The sequence below is a fragment of the Bidens hawaiensis genome, unplaced genomic scaffold (genome assembly GCF_021521415.1).
Source record: "Bidens hawaiensis isolate Kalapana, Puna unplaced genomic scaffold, B.hawaiensis_p1.1 tig00008819_1, whole genome shotgun sequence".
NCBI lineage: Eukaryota > Viridiplantae > Streptophyta > Magnoliopsida > Asterales > Asteraceae > Bidens > Bidens hawaiensis.
Genome location: NW_027491636.1, coordinates 681918 through 691294, shown reverse-complemented (window position 1 = coordinate 691294; position 9377 = coordinate 681918). Strand labels below are relative to the sequence as shown.

At 35.8% G+C, this 9377-nt stretch overlaps 1 pseudogene; it reads right to left on the bottom strand.

Annotated features, from left to right (window-relative positions):
- Positions 1 to 4162: 4162 nt before the first annotated feature.
- LOC143530039 (3-ketoacyl-CoA synthase 12 pseudogene) lies at positions 4163 to 5867 on the bottom strand (annotated as a pseudogene).
- Positions 5868 to 9377: the final 3510 nt, after the last annotated feature.

Genomic DNA, 9377 nt, shown 5'->3' with positions numbered 1-9377 from the left:
TAAACCGAACCGAGCCGAACAACTCTTTTCCAAACCGAGTCGAAATCAAACGAGCATTTTTCGAGCAATTTTCAAGCGAGCAGCGAACGAGCGTTAAGGTGCGAGCAATTTGGACATCCCTGGTTACCAACACCCCTAACCTTAAGGCTATAAGCTATGGGGCGCCCATGGCTGAGGTGGCGGGCGCCGATGGGCGCCAACACCGCCGTGGGGCGCGGACGGGGGAGGGGCGACGAAGATCCGGTCGTTGCAATGGCCGGCGCGGTTGATTGAGTTTTGGTGGGCCCCCTTTCAGCAGCTCTCTCCATCTCTCACACACATACATACATATGCACACGCACACACACACACACATATATATATATAATATGGGCGCCAACCATAGTGGGGCATCTTTGGGGTGAGCTTCGAAGCCCTCGGTGCTTACGTGGCGCTGACGTGGCACGGTGGAGGGGCTTCGAAGCCCCCCACCATAGCGACCAGTCTAATAAACTGTAACTTGATCATACAGTTCTTCAAACTCTCTTAATCATCCATACTCGATTCTTGCTCTTAATCTGAGTTTTATCCGGTCAAAACTTTTGGGAACCACAAATAGTTTTGATCTAAAAGTGCTCTCACGACTCTCATATTTTCAAATATACCCGTTCTTCTGAAAAATAAAAAAAAAATCCCCAACAATGACTCTAGTACGTGTATCCAAAATCCATTGGAATGCCAAATGTTATTCAGTTTTTATGTCTCAACAAACATGATTCTTAGTAAAGTATTGGTGTAAAAAGAATATACGACAGACTTGGATCGGAAAAGTCACGATTGTCACACTATTGCTTGATGTGTTATAAGGTAAGTTTCATAAACTTACTTCCCCCTTTTTGTTTTATCTTGGAAAGATCCAAAGATGTTATCATTTTGGGAAATTGGCGAGAACCATAAACTCATCATGTAATACATATATGAGTAGTATTACTTATTGAAGGATGATGATCTCATTCTACTACTAGTTCCAATTAAGGAACTACGAGTTTAGACATGAGGCTTACTCCTACCCCAACGTGTGGAACCAAAACATGATCAACAATGATATATTGTTTGCATACATGCGGAGATTGATATAAGGGTAACCATTCTCTACTAAGTAGTTGTCTAAGGTGAACACCACTTAATCATGAGAGATAAACATAACTTCTCTACCTATATAATTGATCAACACTTACTTTCTTGTTGAATGGTTGAGTTATACAATGAGTATACCTTTGTGTTATTTATTTAATTATTTTACTTTATGAATTCACTAGCTTATCGTTAACATATTAATTTCTTTTAAGCATTTTCAAGTTAATGATTTAGAGTAATATTACATAGAGATGACATAGTCATTCTGCTTGGTGTCAAGTGAAGAAGTTCACCCTTATCTTGGTGAAGACGAACTTTAGACAACTAGCATACTTATGTTAGTGATACCTCGGGTCCAAAAAAGGTTGTTACATAATTTAATATTATTTATACGACGGTTTTGATCTTTTAACTTAAACTTAATATGACTTACTTATTATTTATGTTGCTTTATTTTAATACCCAATTTCCCACGAATAACGACCCACCCTGGATTCGAGAGGTGTTACACAATCCTAACCCGTTAATTCCTTAATCAATCTGGTCGCCAATGACTCGATACCCGTTTGTTTGTGGTTGTCACACTTAACCATTCTCTCTCAATTTTGGCTTGAACCATAACAACCTTTGATCAAGTTCTTTGGATCATCATCAGCTCGTATTTCACTCATGCTTTTACATGGTTCCCTCTTTTCTCCACTGTAAAGTTGCGACCACAACCCAAAATTATGAAGATAAATAAGTTTTATAGTCTTATAACATCATAGGTAGAGTTGGCAATTCGTGCCTTAACATGTTTAATAGGTCAGAGATGACACGATTAACACAAGTATCAAACATGAAAACGACTCGTTTAACACTTTGCTTTGATGGTTTGAGCGTGACAGTTATACGTTTTTTGTACCAACAAGCAAGTCAAACGTTGTTTTCGGGGAGCTAGCCAGAAGGAAAACTTTAGCATCCTAATTTTAATTATTAAAATATAAAATATAAAACTGTATAGCGTGGTTTTTTACTAAACATACCTTATCATGTCTAGACAGATGTCCAATTTACCGGCTCTAATCATAGGACCATCCATCTCCGTATTGTGGGCCAAATTAAAAGTTCCCATGTTTTAATTAAACAATCAATTCGTTCATCATTTTATTTTGTTCAGTTTGAAACAAATAGATGGTTATGAAAATCACAATTCTAAAACAAGTGATGGTAAGGTGTATTTAAATGACCGACGTGACTGAATTAAATAAAATTTGATAATGATGTATAACAAACTTCTGCCCCCAGACATTGATTCAACATATCAATCTTCACATGGGCAATGCTTTCTATAATAGGCAAATATAAATACACGCACATACACACACGACAAGGCATAGCGACTGAATTTGTGCGAAACCTCCTATCATCGACATAAGCAATGACTTTGATTTGTGAACGCTTTAAGTTGTATTTGTTATGTCATGAAAGTGTGAACACTTTGATTATGGTTTCATGTATGCATTGTTTGGATATTCTATAATTCTTAAACTCGGTGAATGTTCGGATAAATGTTTAGATAATTAATAATATAGGATTAATCTTTCTTATGTTTAAAATTGAAAAAAAAAACGGTTTGAAGAAAAACACAAAGCGCTAACAAAACGATGATAAAACAATAGCTAAAAGGTGGTCTTGAAAACACATGGTCACAAAAAATAATCACCAAATTTATGTAGTCTCAATTCGCAAATGGATGGCTATATCGTAAAGTAGTCGTAAATGAGATTAATCACAATGACTTTTGTCACCGCAGTCGTAAGTATCAGTTTTCGTAAGTATCAGTTTTCTAGTAGTGATATATTACACACTAAAAATTATCTATGAAACATAATTAATAAATGTATGCAATCTAAATGATGGTTTATACATGTATGCAATCTAATAGAAATAGATGTCATATGTGAACCGCTATAGTTGTGATAATGATTTCTTTCAATAGAAGGTGTGAAAAGTTGAAATTTCAGTGACATATTTTCGAATATACATAATATATTCTGAATAAGAGGTTATATAAATACAAAAATGATGAGGCTAATATGGTGTATTGGGGTCAATGGTAAAATATTGAAGTCGGTAGATGACACATTTAAATCGACCATCCAAGCTCGAGTGTGTAAATTTTGGCATAAATTAAAGTGCATTGATGAAGCTTGTACATTTGGTGAGGGATGGCTAGCTTGGAACTCAACTACTACATGTTGGAGTATTATTAGAATTTTATGAAAAAAATATTAAAGAAAAGTACAACCAACCCATTAAAGCGATATTAAATTTGATATGAAAATAGGTTTATATTTGAAATAAATGATCCCAATTGTTCACTCCAAGTCCATATATCAAAAAACATTATATCGTAAAAACACAACCCGAATTTTGTTATGTTTAAGAAATATAACAATAATATTAAACCATATTATATTCTCAATCTAAACTAATTTTGGTAAATAATGAGGATACTATTTGAAAAAAAAAAAACAATTAAACAACAAACTCACATTCCAAACCAGTTTGGATTAAACCAAAACTTGCTAACTTCGTAATATTCGTGTTGTGTTAAAAACTTAAAACATCGCAACCATACATTTATCTAAAAGGGTAATATAATCAGGGTCGGCTCAACGAATGTGGAGGCCTAAATCAAAACAAGATTTTGAGACCTTTTCATAACAATTGTTAAGAAAAAAAATGATTATTACAAGTTTTGAACTTATAACATATACTTTAGTAGATACCAAACTTACAACCTAATAAATACATTACTTTGAGTTTACTATACCCATTATAATATATCTATATATAATGTTTTTTTTTGGATTTGAAGGCCTTACCTGAGTAGGGGCCTAAAACCCTAACTTGTTTTCGCTATCCCACAAGCCACCCCTGTATATAACTATCTAAATGAACAACTAAGTAAGCAATAAGAGTTGTGATTTAAAAAAATGGAAGTGTAAACTTTTATAATGTTTATTTTGTTTCCAAATTTTGTTGAATAAAAAAACAACACACCCACCAAAATAAATACACACTCCTACTATTATAAAACAAAATATTCAAACTTCTTTTGCTATAGTGAAACAAAGATTAATGGAAACTATATAAAAATTAATTAACCTCTTCCTTTTCTTTTCTTTCTTAATTCTTCAATGTGAGAGACTTGAATGTTGCAATGTCCTCATCTTGAATCCAACCAAATTTCGCCATGAACGGGTTTTCCAAGGTTTTTGGCGGGTAATCTTCAATGTTACAATCCTTCCATATATTCCCATCACCTTCAAGATCTCTAACCACTTCCCATAAGCAACTATTGCATTTGAAACCAGCACCAAAGCTAATCATGAACAGTGTATCACCTTTTTTCAGCCTCTTTTTAGCCTCCATGTACCCAAGAACATACCAAAGACTACTAGCTGATGTGTTACCAAACCGGTGAAGCGTCATGCGCGCTGGCTCGATGTCAAACAAGCTCAAGTTAAGGCTCTGAGCCACCGCATCAATCACGGCTTTCCCACCCGTGTGCAAACAAAAATGATCAATTCCAGCTTTGAAATTGATCACCGGTCGGGTGGAATTAAACGACTTGCCAAAAATATTTTGGAGCGTTTTTCTGGCAAGTGAGAGGGCCGTGAACCGAATAAGTTCACGCATTGGGAGGATTTTGGGTGCGATTTCTTTTAAATTGTCGACAAATGCCCGTGTCGCAGTTTTTGGTAGGGTTTTACCTAAGTGAAACCCTACACGGTCTTTATCATCTTCCATTTGTAAACAACAACCATAGGCTTCATCTTTGGACCCATGATGGGTCCGGACCATGACCTTGAGCTTAAACATTGACCTATGAACCAAACTCGGCTTGTTGGTTAGTATCATAGCACACCCACCGGTCCTAAACAAACAATTTGACAATATCATTGACCTGTCATTACCCGTGTACCAATTTGGAGTCAAACATTCGGACGTAACCACCAAAGCCACTTGGTTTCTATTAGATTTAAATATACTTTGAACAAGATTAATCGAAATTAAACTTGCACTACACCCCATACCCGACAAATTATAAGTTTTCACATCTTCTCTCATTTTGTACTTGTTCACGATTCGTCCGGATAACGAAGGCACACATGCCAACATTGACACGTTGACCACAACAACGTCGATGCTATCCGGACGAATCCCAGTACGATGGAACAGTTTTTTGATACTGTCATCGAAAAACTCGTCCATTTCTTGGATTGCATCATCATGATTAGGGTTTTCTTCACGACCATCAAACACCATTTGTGGAGCGTAGGTTTCTTCACCAATGCCGGAGCTTACAATGGCTTTGAGAAGGAAATTGTACTCGTTGAGCCCCAAGTTCTTGTTCCTCATGATAATGTCACCGCATAACTCGGTCGTCAGTTTCCGGTCATCGGAGGGTTTGTAGAGCTGATAGTCGAGTATGTAACAGTTTTGATGTCTTCTTTTTTCAAGAATTTTGAGGATAATGCAGAGCAGGAAGAAGAGAGGGAGACAGAACATGGTGGTCAAAACATAATCCATAACCAGATTACAAGGATTGGTAGATATAGTGTATATATATATTTAGAGATAGAGAGAGATGGATGGAGGAATTGATGAGGGAGAGATGTATATATTTGCAGTTTCTTTTTGGTTGTGAATTCAAAGCTTTAAGACACATTTGTATAAAAAGGGGTGTGTACAACTTGCATGCCTCACTATTCTGGTATAAAAAATTAATATTATAGCTTGGATTATATATATAATTTTAAAATTTGAACATACCTCTTAAAGTATATATTGACAAATAAAAAAGCTAAAACAACGTTTGGTTGGTCTTGAACTCAACCTTGATGTAAATATAGGGGTTTGTTTTTATTTTTGCATTACTTTTAGTTAAATTTATAATATCTCTTTTTCTCTAAGAAAAACAAAAACAGTGAAAAGTGGGAGGCCGTTTTAAATGGAAAAGCAATCTTACAGTTTGAATTGAGTTTGGACTCGGAACCCGACCTTAGATGTAGAAAGGTTAGAATGCGAAAATTGATTCAAGACCTTGTTATCAGCTTCTTGGAAAGGGGGAGGGGATTCTTGGTTGTGGTTGGGAGATTCAACAAGGTCGTTCTCGGTTAAGTCGGTTAAGGAAATTCTAGTGCAAAATAGGGATTACTCTAATTATATTGTTATAGAGTGGAGCAAATGGGTGCTGATAAAGTGTCAAATTCACGTTTGAAGAGCGGAGATGGATAAAATTCCTACCCAAGAGGCGTTACGAAGAAGAAATGTTCAAGTTCCTTTTCGGTTTTGTGGCCTTTGTGACTCAGAGTTTGAAATGGCGGATCACCTTTTCATTGGTTGTGAGGTGGATTCAGCAGTTGGGGGGTTCGTGAGTTCCTGGTGTAAACTCCTTCGGTGTTTGCCTTCTCGGTTAAATATTTGTTGGAGTCACACCATAACTCGGGTTTGGGGGTTCTTGAAAAGAATGTTTTTTTTTATGGTATAGTGATTATCACTTGTTGGAGTATTTGGAATGCTAGGAACGAGATGTTGTCTGAAGGTAAAAGTATCAAGGTTAAAGACATAATTAGAGAAATTAAGTCTCTGGCTTGTGGAGCGGGGTGCGCTTCTTTTCGTCGGTTTGTAATCCGACCAAATTGGTTAGATAATAGGTATGATTGAGTCTTTTTGAATCGTATCCATTTGAAAGAACTAATAGTTGGACTTGATTTAAGTTTTATATAATTATCCAAAATTATCATGGTCGTCTCCGAGAATCCCTTAAAATTTTGGGGTCTAGGACGCTAAAAATACGAGCCTTAATTAAATCGTGTTCTCAATGATGTAATAGATAATTTAATAATTTTACCATTAAGGTTTCCTTTCAAAAGCCCAAAACAAACGAATAATAATAAACATGTTACTAAATAACTCACATAAAACACAAATAAATGTTTTTTTCTATTTAAAAAAAAGGAAACTAATTGTGTAATTGTAAAAATTGAACTCATGACCATTGTTTCCATAGTCTAGAACAATTATATAAAATACAAATTTTATTTTTTAACAACTATGGGTCTCTCGGAAGAGTGGGCTTGGGTCGGTTGCCCTCTGGCCCTCCCCTTTGGCTGGGCCTGCAAATCCTATTTTCTGTTTTATTTACTATATACTTCTAACTTATATATTATTTGTAACCTTATCCAATTTTGAAAAATCAGTTTTATAACCTAATGATCTAACCATTGACCGATAAAACCAGGCTACTAAAATATTGCTTGAAAGTTTAAATCCGCCTCAACCGTAAAAAGAAAATAAAGATCTTTCGTCCAAAACACACTAGAATCTAGAGGTGCACAAATCGGGTTCAAATGGAAAACCCGAACCGGTTCTAAACCGGTTTTTTCACACCGGGTTGTAAAATGGCACCGGTTCCAATCAAGAACCGGTTCGGTTCCCGACCCGAACTGATGCCCAGATATGCGAACTTTTAAGAACCGGGTAGGGTATGAACCGGAACCGGTTTTTACGTAAAAACCGGTTCCACCGGTTTTTTTGAAATTTAAATATTAGAGCCGTTAAGAACCGGTTCCAACGGCTATATAGCCGTTTTTGACCGTTGGAACCGGTTTTTTAACTATAAAGGTTATTTTCTTACTATAAATAGCAAGGTTTGTTTGTTTACTTGTTAAACCACTTCCAAAACTATAAAACACACTCCAAACCACAATTAACCTTAAACCGACAACAAATGGCAACCAATGATGACGTTGTTATGGTGATCGAAACAACAAGATGCCCCGATGTTTGGGTTCATTACGATTTGTGTCTCATGACCGACTCACATGAGTTGGCACGTTGCAAATATTGCTCGAAGTTTCTTAAAGCAGGGTCCAACTCGACATTACGAAAACATACGAATAAGTATTGTCGAGAGAAAAGAAGATTGGAAGCTAAAAAAACGGAAGTGGGAGAGTCGTCCGGCTCTACAACCCAAAAATAAGTATTCCCGGATTAAAACGACGGACTTTGTTTTTTATGTTTTAGTTGTTATGTTTAGTATCGTTTTATGTTTTAATAATGTTTGTAATAGTTAGTTTTTAAATATAGGAAACAAGTTATATATAGGTTTGTAATAGTTAGTTTTTAATGGAAACAAGTTATATATAGGTTTGGGCATCAAAAACCGGTTCCAACGGCTATATTACCGTTGGAACCGGTTCCAACGGATCTATTGTCTCAAAAACCGGTTCCAACGGTTCCAACGGCTAATTGGTGTCTAAAAAACCGGTTCCAACGGCTATATTACCGTTGGAACCGGTTCCAACGGCTAGTTTGACTTTTGTTTGACCCTTCAAAAAAAACCTGTCGGAACCGGTTTTTCCGGGTACGAACCGAACCGGTTCCAATTAAGAACCGGGTAGGAACCGGGTTGGAATTGGTACTGACATACAAATAGGAGAACCGGGTACGATTTTCGGGTACAAAAATACCCAAACCGGGTATTGTTCCAACCGGGTTGGAACTGGAACCGGTTCCGGTTCGGTTCCACCAGTTAGGTTCCGGAACCGGTTTTTTTGTGCACGTCTACTAGAATCTAAAACTAACATAATGTCATTGATTTAGTTTGGTTGTTGGTTTGAACCAATTTTGCCAACCTAGTGATCATGTCACCAATTACGTAAGCTGGCTACTAGAAGTTTTGGAAAGAAGTACTAGAAAATAACAATAGTGAGTACTAAACTAATATTGATATTGATAATTAATGAATAGAAAATACTTTTATTGATGCATACATTTTCCTTATTTTTGATAACTTTTATAAAGTGAACATAGACTCAAATCCTTAATACAATTATAAGTTATATGTGATTAATAGGGGGTATTTAAGTATTTGACACTATATACTCATATAGATTGATCCATAATAATAGAGTCTTACTACAACAGTTAGAGTAATAAGTGATTATTTAAAAGCTCGTTGAGACACGCATAGACTTCATTTCAAAAAAGGGTTCTAAGTACGTTAGTCGATTTCTTACCTATGATGGGTTTTCTCATGTAAGTGGAAGTTTGATTGGGTAAGAGGCTTGTAAGTGATCAAAATGACTTTTAATTTTTCTTTTTTATAAAACTCATTTATTAAAGATAGAAAATTACTATTCTTTATGTTCTCATTTTTCTTTATGTTTTTTTATAAAACTCATTTGTCTATATCTTGTTTCTAA